This window comes from Pleurodeles waltl, chromosome 12 (genome assembly GCF_031143425.1).
Source record: "Pleurodeles waltl isolate 20211129_DDA chromosome 12, aPleWal1.hap1.20221129, whole genome shotgun sequence".
NCBI classification, from domain to species: Eukaryota; Metazoa; Chordata; class Amphibia; order Caudata; family Salamandridae; genus Pleurodeles; species Pleurodeles waltl.
The window spans coordinates 692825424-692848573 of NC_090451.1; the positions used below are offsets into that span (position 1 = coordinate 692825424).

General features: G+C 46.9%; 1 protein-coding gene across 2 annotated transcripts in view; it reads right to left on the reverse strand.

Annotated features, from left to right (window-relative positions):
* Nucleotides 1–23150, reverse strand: part of LOC138266850 (chloride channel protein ClC-Kb-like) — a 436514-nt gene that overhangs the window by 399776 nt on the left and 13588 nt on the right. The gene's annotated exons all lie outside the window — the stretch shown is intronic.

Sequence of the window (23150 nt, forward strand, 5' to 3'; positions counted from 1 at the left end):
TCATGATCTTGATTACTGACGTACTCACTATATTCTAATCAAACAATCCTCACAATTCACGGAGACCAGCTAAAGATAACACCTCGATTCATCCACAAAGATCATGTTCTTGATAAAACACAGGCTTGTTTATACCTGCGCTCATGATAATACCCAAACCCTGTCCTCAAAATGAAAGATATAATACTTACTTAATTCTCTACAGTGCAGCAGATGCAGTTCCAAAGACTTTAATATGTTTATTAGAAACCTCAAAACTCTTACCAAAAAAAAAAGAGATCTCACAGGCCTGCACCATTGCCCTGCAGCCAGAGCTAGTACCTGGAGAAACCAGGGAAAGATTATAGACCCCTGGCAAATCCCCTTTACTGAGGAGCCCTTTACCGGGAAGAAGAGCTGAACCAGTCCCGCCTCTTACTAACACAGGAAACTGTTCTATCGCCCTTGGCTTACAAGTATGACTCTAAGAAATTTATAATAACTAATTTTTATATAGCTCTTAATATGTGAGTTAGTTGTTCCTAGGCACTGTAAATAATACCTTAAGCATAGAAGTGTGCTCTAGTGGGTTGGCCAGGACGGTTCTAGTTGCGAGCAGGTAAGTACCAATGAATATTTTACATGGTTTGGTAGTTCAGTGTGGCTCATACTCATACTTTGGTGCAGGTAATGCAACCTCAAATGGAGAGATAATGACAAGAGCATAGTGGAAGTCTGCCGAGATATGATAAAATCGCATTATAGCTATGACATGTAATGTGATGTACTGCTTTCCTAAGTCCAGTATAGCGCCTTTGAGTTCTACCTTTACTGTCTACCGTTTGGCCAGTCTTTCTGAAGTTGAGCTTGGCAGGTTGAGATTCCCAGAAGATAGTGTTAATTCATTTAAAATATGACAGGAATGTACACAGATGTGTTCGGTCAGATTTATTTTGATATTTCCATACTTGTAGAATAATAGGTAATATGCAGTCTAACTTTACGACTGGACTCGACTCCCCATGTTACCTACACCACGTAAACATGGTTTTCCTAGCAGTTTTCGATCAAGAGTTAATTAAGGGATTGGTGCATATTGAGAACATGCTCTGCAGCCCAGACTACAAGGACACATGAAAGCAAAGATCATGTTAAAGCTTTGGGTTAAGTAGGAAAATGTTTCATTCTCTCCCCTTTTCCAACTGTGTAGCAACCCTGACAGCTGACACTTCATTTACCAGAATGACAGATGAACAAGTTACTTACCTTTAGTAACAAATTATCTGGTAGAGACTCTATCTAGCTGCAGATTCCTTACCTTAGAATTCCCTGGCGTCAGCTTTGAATTCGGAAGTTTTCTGCTGAGCAGTACCCTGCGTGCGCCGTTCGGATCCGCATGTGTCGTCTGGCTCCGCGTGCCGTTGTCAGCGTCATCTGTGACGTCACGGTCTTCTATATAGGCACCATCCCGGCGCACGTACGTCAGTTCATTTCCACAACTTCCCACGCCAGAAACGAGGAGTCATGGAAGAACCAACTGCAGGAGAATGGCTCCTGTTGCAGTTACCACCCCACTTTTTGCCTGATACTGATACTGATGCTTACTTGACTGAGAGTGTGCTGGGACCCTGCTAACCAGGCCCCAGCACCAGTGTTCTTTCAGTAAAAATGTACCATTGTTTCCACAATTGGCACACCCCTGGCACACGGATAAGTCCCTTGTGGTACCAAGGCCCTGTGACCAGGGATGGTTCCTAAGGGCTGCAGCATGTGTTGTCCCACCCTAAGGGACCCCCTCACCTAACACATGCACATTGCCATTGCAGATTGTGTGTGCTGGTGGGGAGAAAAAGGCAAAATCGACATGGCCTCCCCCTCAGGATGCCATGCACACAAAATACTGCCTGTGGCATAGGTAAATCACCCCTCTAGCAGGCCTTAAAGGCCTTAGGCAGATTCACTATACCACAGGTAAGGGCATAGTTGCATGAGCAATATGCCCCTATAGTGTCTAAGTCCATTCTTAGACATTGTACGTACAGTGTGGCCATATAAGTGTATGGTCTGGGAGTTTGTCAAAACGAACTCCATAGTTCCATAATGGCTACACTGGGAAGTTTGGTATGAAACTTCTCAGAATAATAAATCCACACACTGATGCCAGTGCTGGATTTATAAAAAATGCACACAGAGGGCATCTTAGAGATGCCCCCTGTATTTTACCCAATCCTTCAGTACAGGACTGATTGGTCTGTGCCAGCCCACCACTGAGAGACGAGTTTCTTACCACCTGAGGAGAGAGCCTTTGTGCTCTCTGGGGCCAGAAACAAAGTCTGCACTGGGTGGAAGTGCTTCACACCTCCTGCATGCAGGAACTGTCACACCTAGCAGTGAGCCTCAAAGGCTCAGGCTTCGTGTTACAATGCCCCTAGGCACTCCAGCTAGTGGAGATGACCAGCCTCCGGACAAAGCCCCGCTTTTGGCAGCAAGTCCAGAGGGATAATGAGAAAAACAAGGAGGGGTCACCCCCTCAGCCAGGACCACCCCTAAGGTGTCCAGAACTGACGTGACCTCCTCCTTGAGAAATCACCCATCTTGTTTTGGAGGATTTAGCCCAATAGGGATAGGGATGTGCTTCCCTCCCCAAAGGGAGGGAGCACAAGGAGGGTGTAGCCACCCTCAAGGACAGTTGCCATTGGCTACTGTCCTCCAGCCCTAAACACACCCCTAAATTTAGTATTTAGGGGTGACCCTAAACCCAGGAAAACAGCTTTCCTGACGACCTAAAGAAGAAGGACTGCTGACCTGAAACCCTCTGATAAGCCTAAATGCTCAACCACACTACCACAAATAGAGCATTAGTATTATCTATTATTGCCTCTGTCAAGCCTTCTGAGGAACCCCTGGACTCTGTGCACGCTATGGGGGTAATTACGACATTGGCGGGCGGCGGTGCGGCCGCATTCCAGCGGCCCCCATTACGACATTCACGCTGGGCAGGCGGGCGCAAACCAAGTTTGCGCCTGCCGGCCCAGCGGGGATGAGGCCGCAACATAGGAGCCGGCTCCTAATGGAGCCGGCGGTGTTGCGGCCCTGCGACGGGTGCAGTAGCACCCGTCGCGCTTTTCACTGTCCGCTATGCAGACAGTGAAAAGCTGGCCGGGGCCCTGTTAGGGGGCCCCTGCACTGCCCATGCCAGTGGCATGGGCAGTGCAGGGGCCCCCAGGGGCCCCAGGACAACCCTTACCGCCAGCCTCTTCCTGGCGGTGCAAACCGCCAGAAACAGGCTGGCAGTAGGGGAGTCATAATCCGCAGGGCAGCGCTGCTTGCAGCGCTGCCCTGGCGGATTATCACCGCCGGGGCTAAAACGGCGGGAAACCGCCGGCCCCGGCGGTGCGACCGCAGCACTTCCACCACGGTCGTAATGAGGGCCTCCGTACCGCCAGCCTGTTGGCGGTACGGACGCTACATTACCCCTGGCGGTCTCCGACCGCCAGGGTCGTAATGACCCCCTATATCTCATTTTTATATAGTATATACAGAGCCAGCTTCCTACACCAACTTTCTCTGATTGTCTGTGCAAAATGACATGCCTTGGAAAAAGGGTATAAATATGAAAATACATAGTACATATCCACAGAGCAAGGGGGCATGGGTGGGTGTAAGGAATCTGCAGCTACATAGAGGGCCTCATTCTGATTCTGGCGGGCGGCGGAGGCCGCCCGCCAGAATTCAGCCCTCCATAATACCGCTCCGCGGTCAAAAGACCGCAGAGGGTATTATGAGTTTTTCCCTGGGCTGGCGGGCGGTCTCCAAAAGACCGCCCGTCAGCCCAGGGAAAAACTCCCTTCCCACGAGGATGCCGGCTCGTAATCGAGCCGGCGGAGTGGGAAGGTGCGACGGGTGCTGTTGCACCCGTCGCGTATTTCACTGTCTGCAAGGCAGACAGTGAAATACATTTTGGGGCCCTCTTACGGGGGCCCCTGCAGTGCCCATGCCGTTGGCATGGGCACTGCAGGGGCCCCGCGACTCCCCCTCCCGCCATCCGGTTCCCGGCGGGAGAACCGCCAGGAACTGGATGGCGGGAGGGGGAGTCGGAATCCCCAAGCCGGCGCAGCAAGCTGCGCCGGCTTGGAGGATTCCTTGGGGGCATCGGGAAACCGGCGGGAGACCGCCGGTTTCCCTTCTCTGACCGCGGCTAAGCCGCCGCGGTCAGAATGCCCCGCGGGGCACCGCCGGCCTGTCAGCGGTGCTCCCGCGTGCCGCGGCCCTGGCGGTTCTATACCGCCAGGGTCGTAATGAGGGCCAGAGTCTCTACCAGATAATTTGTTAACGAAGTTAAGTAACTTGTTCATCTGATTGAGACTTCTAGCTGCAGATTCCTTACCCTAGAATAGATACCCAAGCCATAACCTCCTGGTGGTGGGTTGCAGACATATACTTTATACAAGGAAGTCCTGTAGGACTGAGCAAGCAAAATGCCCATCTCTCCTGACCTGGCTATCCAGGCAGTAGTACCTTGTGAACGTGTGCAAGGAAGCCAACATTGCCGCCTGGCAGATGTCTAGAACCCGCACACCTCGAGCTAACGCCGTGGTAGCAGCTTTCCTCCTTGTAGAGTGAGCTCTCAAGCCCTCAGAAGGCTGCTTCTTAGCCAATGCGTAGCAGATTTTAAAACAGAGAACGACCCAATGCGAAATGGTTTGTTTCTGGACTGCCCGACCCTACTTTGCACCAACGTACCCCACAAAGAGTTGGTCATCCACCGAGCTCTTTTGTGTGGTCAAGGTAGAACAACAACGCTCTTTTGGGGTCCAGACGGTGGAGGCGCTCTGCTTCTTTAGAGGGATGCGGTGGAGCAAAGAAGGTGGGCAGGGTGATGTTCTGACTCAGATGGAAAGGGGTCACCACCTTGGGGAGGAAAGAGGCACCAGTTCTGAGGACTTACCTATCAGGATATACTGTGAGATACTGCAGTTTGGTGATAAAGCCTGCATCTCACTTACTTTCCTGGCAGATGTGATTGCCAATTAGAAGGCTGTTTTGATAGTGAGCAGCCGGAGAGGACAATTATGTAAAGGCTCAAAAGGAGCCCACATAAGAAAAGTGAGCACCAGATTAAGGTCCCACTGGGGCATACCAAAAGGTGTAGGTGGAAACATATGTACAATCCCTTTTAAGAATCCTTGTACAATAGGAGACCTAAACAAAGACTGTTAATCAAGCAATTGAAGAAAAGCTGATAAGGCAGAAAGATAGCCCTTAAGAGTCCCTAAGGAGGAATCCTGTTGGGTGAGTGTCAGAATGAAAAGTAGGATATTAGAAAGAGAAGAAGAAAGAGGATCAATAGACCTCTCTGTACAATATAATACAAAATACTTTCAACTGCAGGCTTAAACCGTCTTGGTAGAGGGACGCCTGGCTGCCAGTATGACATTACAGACTTCAGGAGGGTGGTCATAAACCATCAACTGCCGCCGCTCAATCTACATGCATGAAGCCGCAGAGTTGACAGGTTTGGGTGGAGAACCTTCCCCTACTGCTGCAACAGAAGATCCTCCTGAAGAGGCAACTTGATTGGAGGATTGACGCTCATTTTGAGAAGCTCTGGATACCAGACTCCTCATGCCCAATCTGGAGCCACTAGGATTACTTGGGCCTGGTCGTTCTTGATTTTCTTGAGAACTCTGGTCAGAGGTGGTATGGGCGGAAAGGCGTACAGGAGGCCTGAACTCCACTTGTGACGAAAAGCGTGGCCTAGCAAATGCTGCCTTGGAAACTCCAATGCGCAATACTGCTGACATTGCTTGTTCTCTTCAGAGCCGAACAGATCTAACCAAGGCTGTGCCCACTGCTGAAAGAGTCCTTGCACCACCTCCGAATGGAGGCACCATTCGTCATCCGCTAAGCATCACCGGCTGAGTTCATCCACTCTAGCGTTCAGAGAACCTGCCAGGTGTTTAACCACCAGGGGTATGCCCTGGTATTCTAGCCACATCCAGACACGTAGAGCCTCTTGACAAAGGGTCCACGACCCCACATCGCCCTGTCTGTTGCAGTACCACATTGCGGTTGTGTTGTCCATGAACACCTGCACTATCTTCCCTTTCACAACAGGAAGAAATGCCTTTAATGCTAGCCGGATCGCCCAGAGCTCCAATAAGTTGATATGGAGCCTGTATTCCGCCGGAGACCAGAGGCCCCTGATCTCAGCCTCTCCCAGATGGCTGCCCCATCCCAGAAGTAACGCGTCTGTCACTACTGTTAGATCTGGTTCGGGAAGAGAGAGGAGTCTGCTTTTGACCCAAACGCAGTTCACTAACCACAACTTCAGATCCTTTGGAGTTCCCTCCGAGATCTGAACCATGTCTGTAAGATTTCCCTAATGCTGTGCCCATTGGAACTTCAGGTCCCACTGCAGAGCCCTCATATGCCATCTGGCATGTTTTACTAATAGGATGCAGGAAGCCAGGAGTCCCAACAGCCTCAGAGTCTGTCTTACTGAAATCCAGGATAGAGGCCGAAACATCGGTATCATAACCTGAATATCCTGGACTCGCTGCTCGGGAGGATAAACCCAAAACTGCACTGTATCCAGAACGGTCCCAATGAAAGGGAGCTTCTGAGAGGGAGTCAGGTGCGACTTCGGCATGCATGTTGATAGTGAACCCCAGTGAATGCAGGAGGACCGCCGCAGTCTGAAGGTGGGTGACGAGAGCCTGGGGAGTTGGAGCCTTCAACAGCCAGTCGTCGAAGTAGGGGAAGACTGAAATCCCGTGCCTGCGCAGATGAGCTGCCACTACCGCCATCACCTTGGTGACCACCCAAGGGGCACTGGTGAGTCCGAAAGGGAGCACGGTAAACTGAAAGTGCTTGTGGCCCACCTTGAACCAAAAGTAACACCTGTGGGCGGGCAGGATGGGGATGTGAAAAAGTCCAGCACTACCATCCAGTCTCCTTGGTCTAGGGCAGACAAGACCTGAGCAAGAGTGAGCACCTTGAATTTCTCCTTTTTGAGGAAGAGATTGACGTCGCTTAAATCAAAGATAGGGTGAAGACCCTTGTTCTTTTTTGGAATTAGAAAGTAGCAGGAATAACAACCACTGCCTACTTTCGACATTGGGACCCTTTCTATGGCTCCCTTGGCCAAGAAAGCTGTAACTTCCTAACGGAGTGAGACCAAATGATCCTCCATCAGCCGTTCTTTTATCGGAGGGATAGGGGGAGGGAAAGACTGGAAGGGGAGGGAATAGCCCATCTGTATGATCTGCAAGACCCATTTGTCTGATGTTATGGACCGCCAATGAGGGAGATGAAATTGAATCCTCCCTCCAACTGGATGGACATGGTCTTGCAGAACCATATTAGGAGGGCTTGGGCGCTGCGGAAGAGGGGGGCTGGCGACCTCTGGCTAGACCCTTTGGGTCTGACGGTACCACAACCTCGTCCTTGCACAGGATGGTGTGAAGCCGGAGGACGGTGGCTAACCTGTGGTTGGCGTGGTACTGCGCCCCTTCCAAAGTCTCAGAAGGGGCGATAGGCAGACTGCTGGCAAGCTGGCACTGAGAGGCCCAAGGATCTGGCCGTAGCTCGAGAATCCTTGAACTTCTCAAGCGCAGAGTCTGCCTACTCACCAAAAAGGCGAGAGCCATCGAAAGGCATGTCCATCAAGCTCGAATGGACATCCCCCGAAAAGCCAGTGGTGGGAAACATCCTGAACGAGGTCTAAACCACTACTTGCCTGAACCACTACTGCTAAACAACTAAAAAGTCTCTGCAATGAAGTACTGAACACCTACTGTCTAAACAATGATTTTACTTGAATAACGATTGCCTGAACAACGAATTTTAGGGTACGTTTTTCTTTTTTTATGGTTTATTAGTTGTTTAGAATATATATATATATATATATATATATATATATAGAGAGAGAGAGAGAGAGAGATATATATGTGTGTTGTTTAGAATTTTTTATATATATATAAATCCTAAACAACTAATAAACCATAAAAAAAAAGAAAAAGAAAAACTTACCTTAAAATTCGTTGTTCGATGTGAGTTTAGGGGCAATTCCTCCAAGAAGGGATTTGGGGAATCATTTTAGAAAATCCAGATTTGGGGAGTCATCTTAGAAAATCCAAAGTTGTCACGTTCTATGTTGTTTTTTTATATTCACAAATCCCTTAAATGAAACAGAAGGAATGGTTTCTTACCTGTAACTCCAGTTCTCTCGTAGGGGTATTTCCATGATAGTCATAAGCACTGAATAGTTCCGCGCGCCTGCGGGGACCCCGGAGCACTGTTGTGTAGTATATTCTTAAGTGCAATCATCAGCTCCTTGACAAAAAAGGTCTGTGAAAAACACTTAAGAATAACAATGTGCAGCCTATGTGAACAGCTACACAGGCCAAATTGTTAGAAGAAAAAACAGTTGTAGTGTAAATTTCACGTTTAAACCTCTATTTATTCTATAAATACATAAATAAATACATTCTCATATTTTATTTACACCTCTCATGAGAATAAAACAATGTAGGGCAGTGTAACCCATAGGCTGCCATTATACAGAATGAAAATAGAGCTGTGCCTTTAAGAAAGTAAAGTCTTCCTGTTTCCCATCATACACAGTAAAAGGCAGTTGCCTCAGTTCTTTTTTGGAGGCTATTAACCTGACATGAAGAAAAACAAAACATTTGTTGGAGTACCAACCTCCATAATATTCATGTTCTATGTCAACTCCACCGGGGAGGAGGGAGGGTTGCTTATGACTATCATGGAAATACCCCTACGAGAGAACTGGAGTTACAGGTAAGAAACCATTCCTTCTCTCGTAGGGGATTTCCATGTATAGTCATAAGCACTGAATAGAGTAGCAAGCCCATCCCCATAACCGCGGTGGAGTAGATATAAGAATACTGAGAAAAACATGAATCATGCAAACAAATTCTTGAGCAAAGCCTGTCCAACCTGAGCATCTGCCCTAGCGTCTGTATCAAGGCAGTAATGCTTAGTAAAGGTATGGACCGACCTCCAAGTGGCAGCCTTGCATATTTCTGCCAAAGGGACATTTCTCATCAAGGCTACAGTAGCTGCTTTCCCTCTGGTAGAGTGGGCTTTTGGCCTACCACCAAGGGATTTGTTTGCTAACTGATAACATAACATTATACATGAAACAATCCACCTGGATAAAGATTGTTTAGATGTGCCCAAACCTGTTCTGATTGGGCCATAGTTAATAAAAAGCTGTTGTGATTTTCGTAAGCTTTTTGTCCTGTCCAAGTAAAATTTCAATACTCTCTTTACATCCAGAGAGTGCAGAGTTCTCTCAGCAGGAGTAGCTGGATTCTGAAAGAAAGTCGGTAATGAAATTGTTTGGTTCACATGGAAGTCGGAGACTACCTTAGGTAGAAATTTTGGATGAGTTCTCATTACCACTTTTGCAGAATGAAAAACCATGTAGGGTTCCTGAGCGCAAAGGGCCTGGATTTCGCTGACCCTACGCGCTGAAGTGATTGCCACCAGAAAAGCAGCTTTCCATGTGAGATGCTGCAGCGATGCCTTGTGTATCGGCTCGAATGGCGTCAGCATCAGACGTGATAAGACAACGTTCAGTTCCCACGGAGGAGAAGGCTTTCTAATGGGAGGAAAAACCTTCTTTAAACCTTCTAGGAAATCCTTAATAATCGGAATCCGAAAAAAGGACGTTTGTGAAGGACTCTTTCTGTATGCCGTTATCGCCGCCAAGTGAACTTTTATTGACGACAGTTGTAAGCCCGATTTTGCCAAACTTAGCAAGTATGGCAGGATAGATTGTTCTCCACAGGAAACCGGGTCAATGTTGTTGTGTAAACACCAAATGCAGAATCTCTTCCACTTGCTTGCATAGGCTGATCGTGTGGAAGGGCGTTTTGCTTCCTTCAGAATTTCCATACAGTCCTGAGGTAGGTTCAAGTGTCCATATTGCACTAGCTCAGGAGCCATGCTGCCAAACTCAACGATGAGGGGTTGGGATGAGATATCTGCCCTCTGAACTTCGTGAGAAGGTCCGGACAATATGGTAGCCTGATGTGTGGTTTGAGTGACCGGTGAAGAAGGTCTGGGAACCACCACTGGCGTGGCCACTCCGGAGCAATTAGGATCATTTTGGTCTGAGCATTGGACAGCTTCTGGAGGACCGCCGGAATCAGGGGAAGCGGTGGAAAGGCGTAAAGAAATGCTCCTGACCAGCTTATCCACAGGGCATTCCCCAGTGTCCCTGGATGGTAATATCTGGAGGCGAAGTTTTGGCATTTTTTGTTTTCTGGGGTTGCGAATAGGTCTGTAGAGGGGGTACCCCAGAGTGCGAAAATGGAATGAACGACGTCGTCGTGTAGTACCCATTCGTGGTTCTCGTTCATTACCCGACTGAGGGCATCCGCTTGAACATTCTGGATGCCGGGCAGGTGAGTTGCCACTAGCGACAGGTTCCTGGCTAGAAGCCAATGCCAGATTGTCTGAGCCTCTCTGGATAAAATTCTGGACCTGGTGCCTCCTTGTTTGTTCACGTAGTACATAGTGGCCACGTTGTCTGTCTGAAGAAGGAGAGTTTCCGTTCTCAGAGAGGGAAGGAAGGCTTTGAGCGCAAGGTGGACTGCGCGAAGTTCCAGCAGGTTGATGTGATAGAGACTCTCTCTCTGTGACCACTCGCCTTGGACTCGAAGATGCTCCATGTGCGCCCCCCATCCGAGCAGTGACGCATCTGTTACGATGGTTTGAGATGGAGGCCGTTGTTGGAACGGAATCCCCACCAAGAGATTGCTGGGTAAACACCACCACTTCAGGGATTGTAGGGTGTGAGGAGAAAGAAGGACTTTGTTCTCCCAATCGTCCCTCAGTTGACACCACTGATCCTCTAGATTTTCCTGCAATGGTCTCATATGGAGGCGAGCATTGGGAACCAGATGGATACAAGACGCCATCGAGCCCAGTAGAGAAGCTATTATTCTTGCAGTGGCTTGAGGTCTTTCCTGCAGTTGTTTGCACTTTTGGAGAATCGATAACCGTCGTTCCTCCGAAGGAAACACCTTTCCTAGCCTGGTATCTACAATGGCCCCTAAGTAATGCAACCTCTGAACAGGTGTTGCTGTAGATTTCAGAAGATTGACTTGAAGACCAAGTTTTTGAAGCAGTTGTAGAGTCCATTCGAAATGCTGCTGTGCCTCGAGACAGCTGGAGGCCTTTATGAGCCAATCGTCTAGATAGGGGTAGACGAATATTCGCTGTTTCCTCAAGTGGGCGGCTACTACCGCCATGCATTTGGAAAAAGTTCTTGGCGCTGATTTTAGGCCGAAAGGTAGAACTGCAAATTGGTAATGGCGTTTTCCGACGGTGAACCTTAGGAATTTTCGGTGTTTCTTGGTTACTGGGATATGAAAGTAAGCGTCGCAAAGATCTATCGCACATAGCCAGTCGCCCTGACGTAGATGTGGGTAAATTTGGTGTAAGGCTAACATCCTGAATTTTTCTTTGCGAATCCATTTGTTTGCTGTCCTCAGATCTAAGATGGGACGAAACTCTTGTTTGTCTTTTTTCGGTACAAGGAAATATCTCGAATAAATCCCCTTCCCTTGTTGGCTGATGGGAACGGGTTCTATGGCTCTTTTTTGCAATAGGATATTGACCTCTAACTGCAGAGCTTCGAGATGGTGGTTGGCTGTTTTGGGTGGAACAGATGGTGGAGAACTGGTGAATCTGAGAGCGTAACCATGTCTCACAATATTCAATACCCAGGCGTCTGTTGTGATGCGTTGCCACTCGTCCAGATGATTTGAGATACTTCCCCCTACCGGAGTGGATAACGGAGGAGGGGGAAGCAAAGATTCAGGGCTTAGACGTGGGAGCTTGTCGAGGTGTCTGGGTCTGAGGTGTTGAACGACCCCTTGTCGACCTTCTGGAGAAGCCCCTCTGATGCTGCTGCTGCTGCTGTTGCTGAGGGCGTGAAGACGTCCAATGTGGAGCCTGATACCTGTGGGTGAACAGTCTTCTTTGATATGGGCGGAATCCTTTTCGCTGTTCTTTAGGTCGCTCCATGCCTACCGCTTTCAGGGTATCCAGCTCCGACTTCATTCTGGCCATCTCATCATCGGCATGAGAGCCGAACAAAGTGGAGCCTGAGAAAGGCAGGTTCTGTATCCTCTGCTGTGCTTCGGGTTTAAGCGATGTAAGCCGCAGCCATGCATGTCTCCTGAGCGCTATACCATGAGCATAGTTATGTGCGGATAGTGTTGACGAATCCGCCGCAGCACTTATAATCTGGTTAGAAACCATAGCTCCCTCGCTCACGACCTCTAGGAAATCTTCCCTTTTGTCCCTAGGGAGATGCTCCGCGAACTGCAGTATAGAGTCCCAGAGGGATCGATCATATCTCCCTAATAAAGCAGTGGCACTGGCTGCTTTCATGGTGATGGATGCCGTCGAGCATACTTTTCTTCCTGCAGCATCGATCTTTCTGCTCTCTTTGTCTGGGGGAGCAGAGGAAGACGGTGACGTTGAATGCGATTTCTTCGCTGCCACTATAACTACCGAGTCTGGTACTGGGTCCGACCTCAAGAATAGAGGATCTTGCTCTGGTGGACGGTACTTTTTAATGAGTCTGGAAGGAGCAGACTTTGTTGTAGCCGGCGTGAGAAAAATGTCCATTGCTGGCTCAATAAGACCCGGAACCAGTGGAAGTAAAGGTCGTGAAGATGTCCTTTGATGCAAGGTCTCAAAGATCACTGATGTCGATGGGGCCGGAGCTGCTAGCGGGATATTCAGCTTGGTTGCCCCTCTGACTAAGACCTCCTGAAATGTGTTGACATCATCTATGGGAGACACTCTTGGGGACGGTGAGTCCGATAAGGTTGGAGAGTAGTCTTGTGTGGACGATGAAGAATGTCCATGATGTGATTCCTGACGACGGTGCCTAGAGGTAGATGTACGCCTCGAGGAATAACCAGAACGCCCTGCAGATCGCGTTGGAGTCCTCGGAACAGGTTCTGGAGGAGGCGCCGGAAGAGGAGCCGTAGGTGTTACCGGCGTCTGTGGTAACGGCGACTGCCTTTGCGAGAGCTGTGGCGATGCTGGAAGTAGGATAAGCGAGGCCGAGGATTCCGAGGTTGTATAAACCCTTCTAGGCCTCTTAGATGGTCTTCTCGACGTCGAAGCACTCCTCGACATCGAACTGCGGTGACGGCGAGTGCCTCTAGACGTCGACTCGTCTCGCCGCTGAGAACCTCTCGACGACGAACCTCGACGTCGGTGCAGTGACGGTGAACGCCTCCGACGGCGAACACTCTCTCTCGACGGCGATCTCCCTTGCCGTGTCGACGGCGAGCCCGACTCGGATCTCCTTGGCGTTGACTGTGTTCGCCGTGTCGACGGCGACCCAGATCCTCTCGACGTCGGGTGTCTTCGCCGCCTCGACGGCGAAATAGCTGTCAACGGCGAACGATGTCTTTTTCTCGCCGGCGAAGCACTCCTCGACGGCGAACATGTTGGCGCCGTTCCCTGCTTCGACGTCGACGCTCTCGACGTCGTCGGAGATCTATGTCGTTTTTCAGCAGGTCTGGAAGGAGTCATGGAGGAAACAGGTTGAGCCCTGGTAGAAGTCTGACCTTCTCCTCGCTCTGTAGTGGAATGGCCACTTTTTCTCCTGTCCTCTCTCGCCTGAAGTCGGATCTTCTCTCTATCACGAAGGGTTCTTCTAGAGAAGGTTTTACAAATGTCACACGACTCCGGTTTGTGGCTGGATGGAAGACAAATTATACAGACCCTATGTGGATCTGTTTTAGCCTTCTTTCTTCCACAAGAAGGACATTTATCAAAAAGTGAAGGCATTTCTAACTAGAAAAACCTCAAAATTCTGTCAGAATTTAACAGAAATCAGTAGAAAATGATCACTCAAAGGTAAAAACGTCGAGTGAAAATGAAATTCAGAAGATATTTCAATGAATTTCTGTCACAAAAGCTTTTGTGAGGTAGAGCTCAATGCTTCAGGGTCCTGTCAGCAGGAGCCGGAAAAAAGAACTGAGGCAACTGCCTTTTGCTGTGCATGATGGGAAACAGGAAGACTTTACTTTCTTAAAGGCACAGCTCTATTTTCATTCTGTATAATGGCAGCCTATGGGCTACACTGCCCTACATTGTTTTATTCTCATGAGAGGTGTAAATAAAATATGAGAATGTATTTATTTATGTATTTATAGAATAAATAGAGGTTTAAACGTGAAATTTACACTACAACTGTTTTTTCTTCTAACAATTTGGCCTGTGTAGCTGTTCACATAGGCTGCACATTGTTATTCTTAAGTGTTTTTCACAGACCTTTTTTGTCAAGGAGCTGATGATTGCACTTAAGAATATACTACACAACAGTGCTCCGGGGTCCCCGCAGGCGCGCGGAACTATTCAGTGCTTATGACTATACATGGAAATCCCCTACGAGAGAAAATATTGTTAAGGAGCGAGGTTAATATGTTAGTGGTTTGGGTTGGTGGGATTGGAGGCCAAGCTGCAGTGCAGAGTGACAAGGGGGCAATAGTGGTGGCAAGTTCAGGGGCAGCCGTCACAGAGGAGTGAGAGGGCATGGATGGTTTACGGTTGCACCATGCCGAAGTGGACCGAAGGAAGTGGAGATTTGCAGAGCATCATGGTTGGCCAGCCATGAGGTGTGATGTAATTCCTGGGGAACAGCATTCCGGCAGCGAAAACTAGGTGTGGATGTCAGATCTCCATCAGCACCACAGCTGATCTGAAGACATCCGGACTACAGTGGCTGAGAAGGGTGACGTGCTGACTGCCTGCTCGGTGGCGGGACTGAAGGAGCACCATGTGAGGGGTGTGTAGCCTGTGAGTGTACTGTAGCTAAGACCCAGCAAGAATCCATGTGAGAGCGATGTAGGAGTGGAGGTGAATGAGAGTGGTGAACAAGGGTACAGATGGCGGCACAGAGAACAAGCATTTGCAATGCAATGGGTCTCGCATTTGCTTGAGTTAGAGCCATTTACGTTGTAAACTCCTAATCGGACTTTTCTTGCCAGATGAATTGAAAATGAAAAGTAACACAGTTTCACATAAGCAAGCCGATTCAAAGCACCACGCCATGAGCGTGAATGAGACACACAAAAGCAAAAAGAAGTTCGCTTGCTGTCAAACGTACCAGCAAAAGTGCAATTAGCCATGAAACAGGATGATTGTTCAAGACGGTAACCAAACCGCCTCAAGGAGGGACAAACATAAAGCATTTACCAATGATAACATAGGATTTGTGAAGGGCAAGCCCATGAATGAGTGATGGGCGTGCGGTGGGCATGGTTAAAAGCCCAAATAGACAAAAACACATTTGAGAAGCAGTGCTTGCATGCTGCTATGCTCAACCTAAAAACTAGAGAGGATTTTTTTCAATATGCATAGAGGTGCTCACAAAGAAGGGATTATGGAGGTGAGGTCCACAGAGGACTGGAAGGTGCTCACCAGGGCCAAACGCCTACTGTTGTGCCCAGTGTCAGACCTGAAAAAAAGAACTACGGAAGAAAAACTATTCTGTGTAAATTGTGGCCCAATCCCTGGAGAAACAGCTGCAAGGATTCTAAGAAAAAGTAGAGCTGGACAAGTGGCGTGCAGAATAAAGGCTTTAGAAGACCCAACAGTAGCAAACACCTGTGAGATTAAAGAAATGGTGACCTTCAAATTTAACTCTAATGAAGCCTTGCTGAAACTTGACTTGAAACTGCTAGTGTTGGATAATGTGCAGAGGGGAAAGAACTTCAGAGTGTTAGGATACCTGTAGAAATAACGAGTATCGTGCATGTCAGAATGTGACGTCATCTCTATAGTATGGAGAGTTTACAAGCTACCTGCAAAGCGTGAGGCAAATGTGGAAAGGTAATGGTGATAATGTAATTACAGGAAATGAAAAACTTGATTATTCTCCTGGTCTTAGAAAAATAGGGTAAATAGATCTTCAGTTTGGTCTGATAGGGTACCTTGCCACGTTTATAATGGGGCACCCTGTCAGCAAACTGTAAATCCACCCTTCATCTGCTTCATGCGTTCTAATACGTGTTCATGGTAGGCTGGTGCTGGTTTCTCAACACACCCGGCACTAGGCCCCACCCACCCTGAAATAGTTAGTTGCTCTCTTTCCAATTCTAATGTGAAATTGTCAATCATGTGAGGAAGCTGAACTTCCTTGTTCCTTTCTAAGAATGTGAAATGGGTGGGCAAGTTGGCCATAAGAGGCAGTGTTATAACCCAAACCTCTAGCAGCAAATCCATTAAAGCGGAGAAATTACCAAGAAAAGCACCATCGCCATGGGTTTTTGGGGGTTGGGTGGTGGACTGGACGTGACCTATACAGGTGTGTGGAGGTAGAGAGAGACTGAAGAGGGTTTGGAGGGACCTTCCCCTATCTTTCCACTGGAAGTGAAAGGTACAATGGTGCTTAACATAGTGAAAAGTGGTGCAAAGGTTTCTTGGTAACCGATTTCTTTATTTTTACATAGACCTCCAGTAAATAGCCTTTCAAGGAATTTCAGTGGTAAAAAGAAACATCCTGGTGTAGTTACACTTTACGTATTGTGTTTATTCCTATTGATAAACATTGGATTTGAATCATGCATTGTTGTTTCATGCATGTGCAGTGACTGCCTGCAGACAGCCAGCCCCGGGAGTGAGATTAAGGAGAGAAAAGCTCAGTAAGGGGGTATCAGGAAAAAAGGTGTCCCTGGGCTCCAATCATGGGCCGACATACTGATTAATGTCAGGGACAAATTGTTTCTGGGCTGGTAGCATGGACATGTGGACTTTCCCCTTAAATACACACAAAGAGGATCATTTAGAGGTTGGTGGAGAAGGAACTCCTGCCAGCCAAACCTGACAGGGCCACCACGTAATTGGGGCACACCTGGCACTGATTTTTTGTCACCGCTATGTCAGTGGGAGAACATTTGAGAAAAAGACCCTCTAGAGTGGAGACCTTGAAATGCAGACGGGTGTCTGCTGCAAGGCATGTTGAAGGAGTGGCTTCCCAGGGGTCTAAATTGCACCCTAAAAGCCCTCAATGCCCTGAGACAGAGGGTGTAAATGGCCTGAGGGCCAGTGAAACGCATAGAGTTTAAGATTTGACATCTAGTAGAAATACAATCATGGCAACGGATAATAGTACAGAGATATACACCGACAGGTGAAATCATAAATGAACAACTCTGGGTGAGATGAGGGACACATGAAAGACACAAAAACATCACTAGTACTGTTTGTTCGACCTAGAGTCCCTTGTTAAATTTAGGGAAGTCTACACTGTGCCAGGAACTGTTTTTCATTCCTTGATTGGGGCGTGGCTTATGCTCTGGATTGTTCTGGTTGTCTTGCATCTGTCTGCAGCTTTCAATACCTTCGACCACATTGTTCTGCTTAGTCATTGACATCTAGCGGCAGAATCACTGGTACTGCCATGTCCCTGTTCAAGTCAGGCCTGGTTCCTACCTTGGTGAAATTCGTACCTATGACGTCCTAGTAGGATGAGCTCTTCCACCGACTGATCCCCTTCAACATTCACATGATCCCGATCTTACATATAAAAAGCGCTATTCATATGAGCCACCATATGTACACAGAAGACACTGAAGCATACCTAACCCTTGAGGTTGGATCTGGGGACCTTTAAAGAGTGAACAATGCTTGAACTTCATCCAGCAATGGATATACCTCGGCTGGTTCTGCCTCAGGGATGAGAAAACTATGATTCTGCTTCTGGGCCCAGTGAGTCTCCATTATTCCTGTGCCCAGGTAGTTACACCCTTGCATGCATTATCCCTTGTCTAACTAACCACATTGCTCTAGGTGCTTCACTATAAATGAATTTACAGATTTATATATGAATTAAATAAAGACAAGACTATGTATGGTGAAACGAGGAGGGGCATCCCCACTCCCTTCTTTCAGGTTGAAGCTCTGGACAGACAGACAGCTGTATTTTTTAACAAGGGAAAATACACAGCCCTACAGTGGAAAATGCGCACAATCCAGAGTACGAACATACATTTCCTCCATTGAAGCGAGTGGTATTGAGACAGCCTCAGCAATCACTGAGGAACAGACATCAGACTCTGAGGTAAAACAGGTAATATCTGGACTTCCTCAGGACTCATGAGATCTTGAGGTGAAACAATAATATTGAGAGCGGTCAGGTGTCACTGAGAGACAGGCATGAGGCTCTGTAGTTTAACTAATGCTTTTCAGAGCACCCTAGGGCTTGATAACTTGAGGGGAAACTAATACTATTTTACTAAAAAGTACAGATTTAGACTCCCTCAGGACTCCTGAGTGCCTTAGGTGAAACCAGTATTATTCAGACTGCGGTAGGGGTAAACTACAGGGACATGAGATTCTGAGGTCAAACTAGTACTTTTCAGACCACCCCAGGACTTGACAACTTGAAGTGAAACAAATACTATTTACTAAATAGAACTGGTTTTGACAGCATCAGGACTCCTGAGTGCCTTAGGTGAAACCAGTAATATTCAGTCTGTAGTATGGGTCACTGCAAGAGCAGACGTGACTGTGAGGTGAAACCAGCTACAGACTACAGGTATATTCACACTGTCTCAAGGGCAATTGACAAGACAAACCTGAGATCCTAACAGCCCCACGGGAGTGCATGCAGGCAGGAGTTCTCAAAGATACCAAAGCTCCCAATACAAATTTCAGTTTTCACAAATCACAGTGCATACTAGTAGGAAAATGCCACTGTTGCCATGGTTACCCCCTACGATTTTGCCTTTTATTGATGCCAGCTTTGATTGAAAGTGTGCTGGGACACTGCTAACCGGGCCCCACCACCAGTGTTCTTTCCCTAAAACTATACCTTTGTCTCCACAATTGGCAGAACCCGGGAACACAGATAAGTCCCTTTTAAAAGATATCCCTGGGACCATGGGCGCTGTGGCCCGGGAAGGTCTCTACGGGCTGCAGCATGTATTGTGCCGCCTTGGGGACATCTCACTCAGCACATGCACATTGCCTCACACCTTGTTGTGTGCTGATGGGGAGAAAAAGCCTAAGTCGACATGGCACTCCCCTCAGAGTGCCATGTCCACAACCCATTGCCTGTGGCATAGGTAAGTCACCCTTCTAGCAGGCCTTACAGCCCTGAGGCAGGGTGCAGAATACCACAGGTGAGGGCATAGCTGCATGAGCACTATGCCCCTACAATGTCTAAGCCAATGCTTAGACATTGTAAGTGCAGGGTAGCCATAAAGAGTATACGGTCTGGGAGTTTGTCAAACACAAACTCCACAGTTCCATAATGGCTACACGGAATACTGGGAAGTTTGGTATCAAACTTCTCAGCACAATAAATCCACACTGATGCTAGTGTGGGATGTATTGAAAAATGCACAGAGGGCATCTTAGAGATGCCCCCTGCATGCCAGCCCAACTGCTAGTGCTAGGCTGACAGGTCTCTGCCAGCCTGCCACTTACAGACTAGATTCTGGCCACATGGGGTGAGTGCTTTGTGCACTCTGTGACCAGGAACAATGCCTTTCCTGGGTGGAGGTGCTCAAAGGCTCAAGTCTGGTGTTACTATGCCCCAGGGCACTCCAGCTAGTGGAGATGCCCGCCCCCCCGGACACAGCCCCCACTTTTGGCGGCAAGGCCGGGGAGATAATGAGAAAAACAAGGCGTCACCCCCTCAGCCAGGTCCACCCCTAAGGTGACCAGAACTGATGTGACCCCCTCCTTAGGAAATCCTCCATCTTGCTTTGGATGATTTAGCCCAATAGGATTAGGGATGTGCCCCCCCCCCCAAAATGAGGAGGAACAAGGAGGGTGTAGCCATTGGTGACTGCCCTCCAGCCCTAAACACACCCCTAAATTTAGTATTTAGGGGCGACCTTGAACCCTGGAAATCAGATTCCTGATGACCTAACAAGAAGATGGACTGCTGACCTGAATACCCCGCAGAGAAGAAGGAAGACAACAACTGCTTTGGCTCCAGCCCTACCGGCCTGTCTCCTGATTCAAAGACCTGCACCAGCGACACATCCTGAAAGCCCAGCGACCTCTACCGATTCAGAGGACTGCCCTGCAACTCCAAATGACCAAGAAACTCCCATGGACAGCGACCCTGTCTAAAGCAACAAGAAGAAACCATCTTTAAAGGGACTCTCACCTCACTCCAGGAGCGTGAGTCCCCACCACTTTGCACCCAACACCCCTGGCCCGTGTCCAGAGAAAGGCCTGGGTGTTTGGGGTTGACTTGAACACCCAACGGTGGGCTGCCTGTGCCCCGGAGAATGAACTTGTAACTGCTTTACTTACCTTAAAAACTAACCTGCACTTACCTCCCCCAGGAACTGCTGAATTTTGCAGTGTACACTTTTAAAATAGCTTATTGCCATTTTATGCCAAACTGTGTACATTACTGTTTTGATTCACAGTTATACCTATACATATGCAAAGTACCTTACAATTAATGTACTTACCTGCAATCTGAATCTTATGGTTCTAAAATAAATAAAGAAAATAATATTTTTCTATATAAAAACCTATTGGCCTGGAGTTAAGTCATTGAGTGTGTGTTTTCATTTATTGCCTGTTGGTGTACAACAAATGCTTAACACTACCCTCTGATAAGCCTAACTGCTCGACCACACTACCACAAATAGAGCATTAGTATTATATATCATTGCCTCTGTCATGCCTCTTGGGGAACCCCTGGACTCTGTGCACACTATCTCTCACTTTGAGATAGTACGCACAGAGCCAGCTTCCTATAATACTAATTTCAGAATCTAAGAGCAGTAGAAGCGACACAATATGCAATGTATGTCACTAAACACATGCTGCCTTTCTCAGCTCATAGCACTTGAACTCCAAATAACTCTCAATCAACACATTTTATTCCAAAGTAAAACACCTCTAGTTTTATATTTTTTTAAATGTAAATGATTCTCCAATAAGGATTATCTGAGAACTTGTGAAAATTCTCCTCATTTACATAGACAAGTATTCTTTGGACCTCATACTTTGTCCAATTTATAATAATTTGAGCTGTGTTCTAGGATGACCACTGTACCTTTGACCAGTGATCGTCCTTGTCGAGCTAATTCCCCTCACCTTTTTTTTTCACATGTGAATCTGAGGTGAAATCTGTAATAATCAGACCATCTCTGGAATCACGAGACCCTGAAGTGAACCCAGTTATGTACAGTGAACGGTAGGTTAAAAGAGGACTAACACCCGACTTGTATGTGTATCTCCCTCCAATCACAGGCCATATTAGACAACACCTTACATAGTCTCTCTCGCTTCAAATACTTTATATCTTTAAAGATTGATCTACCTTCTGAATGTGAACACTACCCTCAGAATTTGAAGTTATGTAAGAACGGAAGTAGACCCCCCCAAGGAGAGGATATAACAATAGCTAATGCAAAAGGTTAAAATGGAACAGCTTTGTAGCCAATATTGTTAATGGAAACCTTGGAAACACCTCTTGCCAGTCCCATCAGTTTATCAATCTCACCGGTTTCACTAAAATGCAAGAGATTGAGTTCATAGAAAAAAAATGGTGTGATGGTGCCCCACATTCTAACGGCTTATCGCAGCAATTATTTAAAACCAAGCCCAAATTTTGGGAGGAGATACTAACTCCTATTCACAATCATTGCATTATTACTCAACAGATCCTTGATTCCTGGTGCAGAGCAATTATCCATCCAATGTATTCACGGGAGAAACCTATAATCACGTTAACTGTCAAATTTCTTTTCTCAATACTGAGGCAAAATATTTAGCTGTCCTAATTCTAAAAGAACTAGAAATGTGGGCATATGAACAGCGGATAGTCCCACCACATCAAACAGGCTTAACAGAGTGAATGGGAACTTCAGTAAACCTTCTCTCATTGGCAACTCTGACAGAGAGAGCAACATTAAGCAAATAAATGTTGTATATCTGTTTCATGGATTGTAAAGCAGCGTTTGACTCCGTCCCCAGAAACATTTTATACAGGAAACTAGTACTGAGGGATATGTCGCTCACCTTGTTGAAGAGTATCATGTCTCTAAACTTTTTAATCTGGCTCCAAGTTAAAATCAGGGGTGGCAGAGCACTCACTTGCAAAATTAGCAAGAGAACCGGTTTAAAACAAGGGTGTGTCCTATCCCCACTACTTTTAACTTCATTTTAGCTGACCTCTTTTTGGAGTTGGAGAATGTAAATGCAAAAGCCCTGAAGCTGGGCTGCAACTTGGTCTGGTGTCTCCTTCATGCAGACAATGCCCTCCTAATATCTAGGACTAGGATAAGATTACAATGCCTGCTAAACAAATTACATGATTACGTGGAATCCAATGGACTGTCAATTTGGACAAAACCCAAATCATGATTATGGGAAAGAAGATTTAAAAAAAAAACACGCCATTGGGATTTTAATGGCCAACTAATTAAAAAAGATTGTGAGCAAAGAAGAGGGGTTATGAGTCCCAGACGTTGTCTGTGCTAGTATAATGGGTGATATTCGATTGGATTGGATCCTGATGTCCAAAAGGGAAACCCCTAATCCACTGAAGCAAGAAACTTCGGATTGGGTTAAGGAGCTGGATAAATTTATCATCTTGCTTTCTCATCCTTTCAAACAGGTAATTCGATCCAGAGTAGTAAAGGATTTTAATATATATTTTTTTATTATTATTATTGTTCTGATAGTCCAGGAAATTCTTCCAGAGCATAGCAGAAAAACAGCCAATACGTGTTTTGCCCCTTCTTAAGACAATATTAAAAAAAGAGGGGGGCGGTGAGTGAAAGAATAAAAGGGAAAGGAGAAATGAAGGAAAACCAAAGAAAATCATGTCTTTTAGCAAGAGGCAAGAGACATAAAACAACAAAACATGGCAAAAAAGAGGAAAGGACCAATTGCATATTAAAGTTGCAGAGCTCAACCGAAATGAAGGCAAAGTTCCAATGTATCAGGAAGTCTTTAACAGAACATCAATCAGATGAAAATTAATGTACAATCCTAAATTGCATGGATCATAAGAGAAATCATAATATGCAAATACATTAATAGGTAATGACAAAGGTATTGGATATAAGTGAGCATTTGTTAAATACAAAAATTCCATGTTCATACCCATAAAGAGAAAG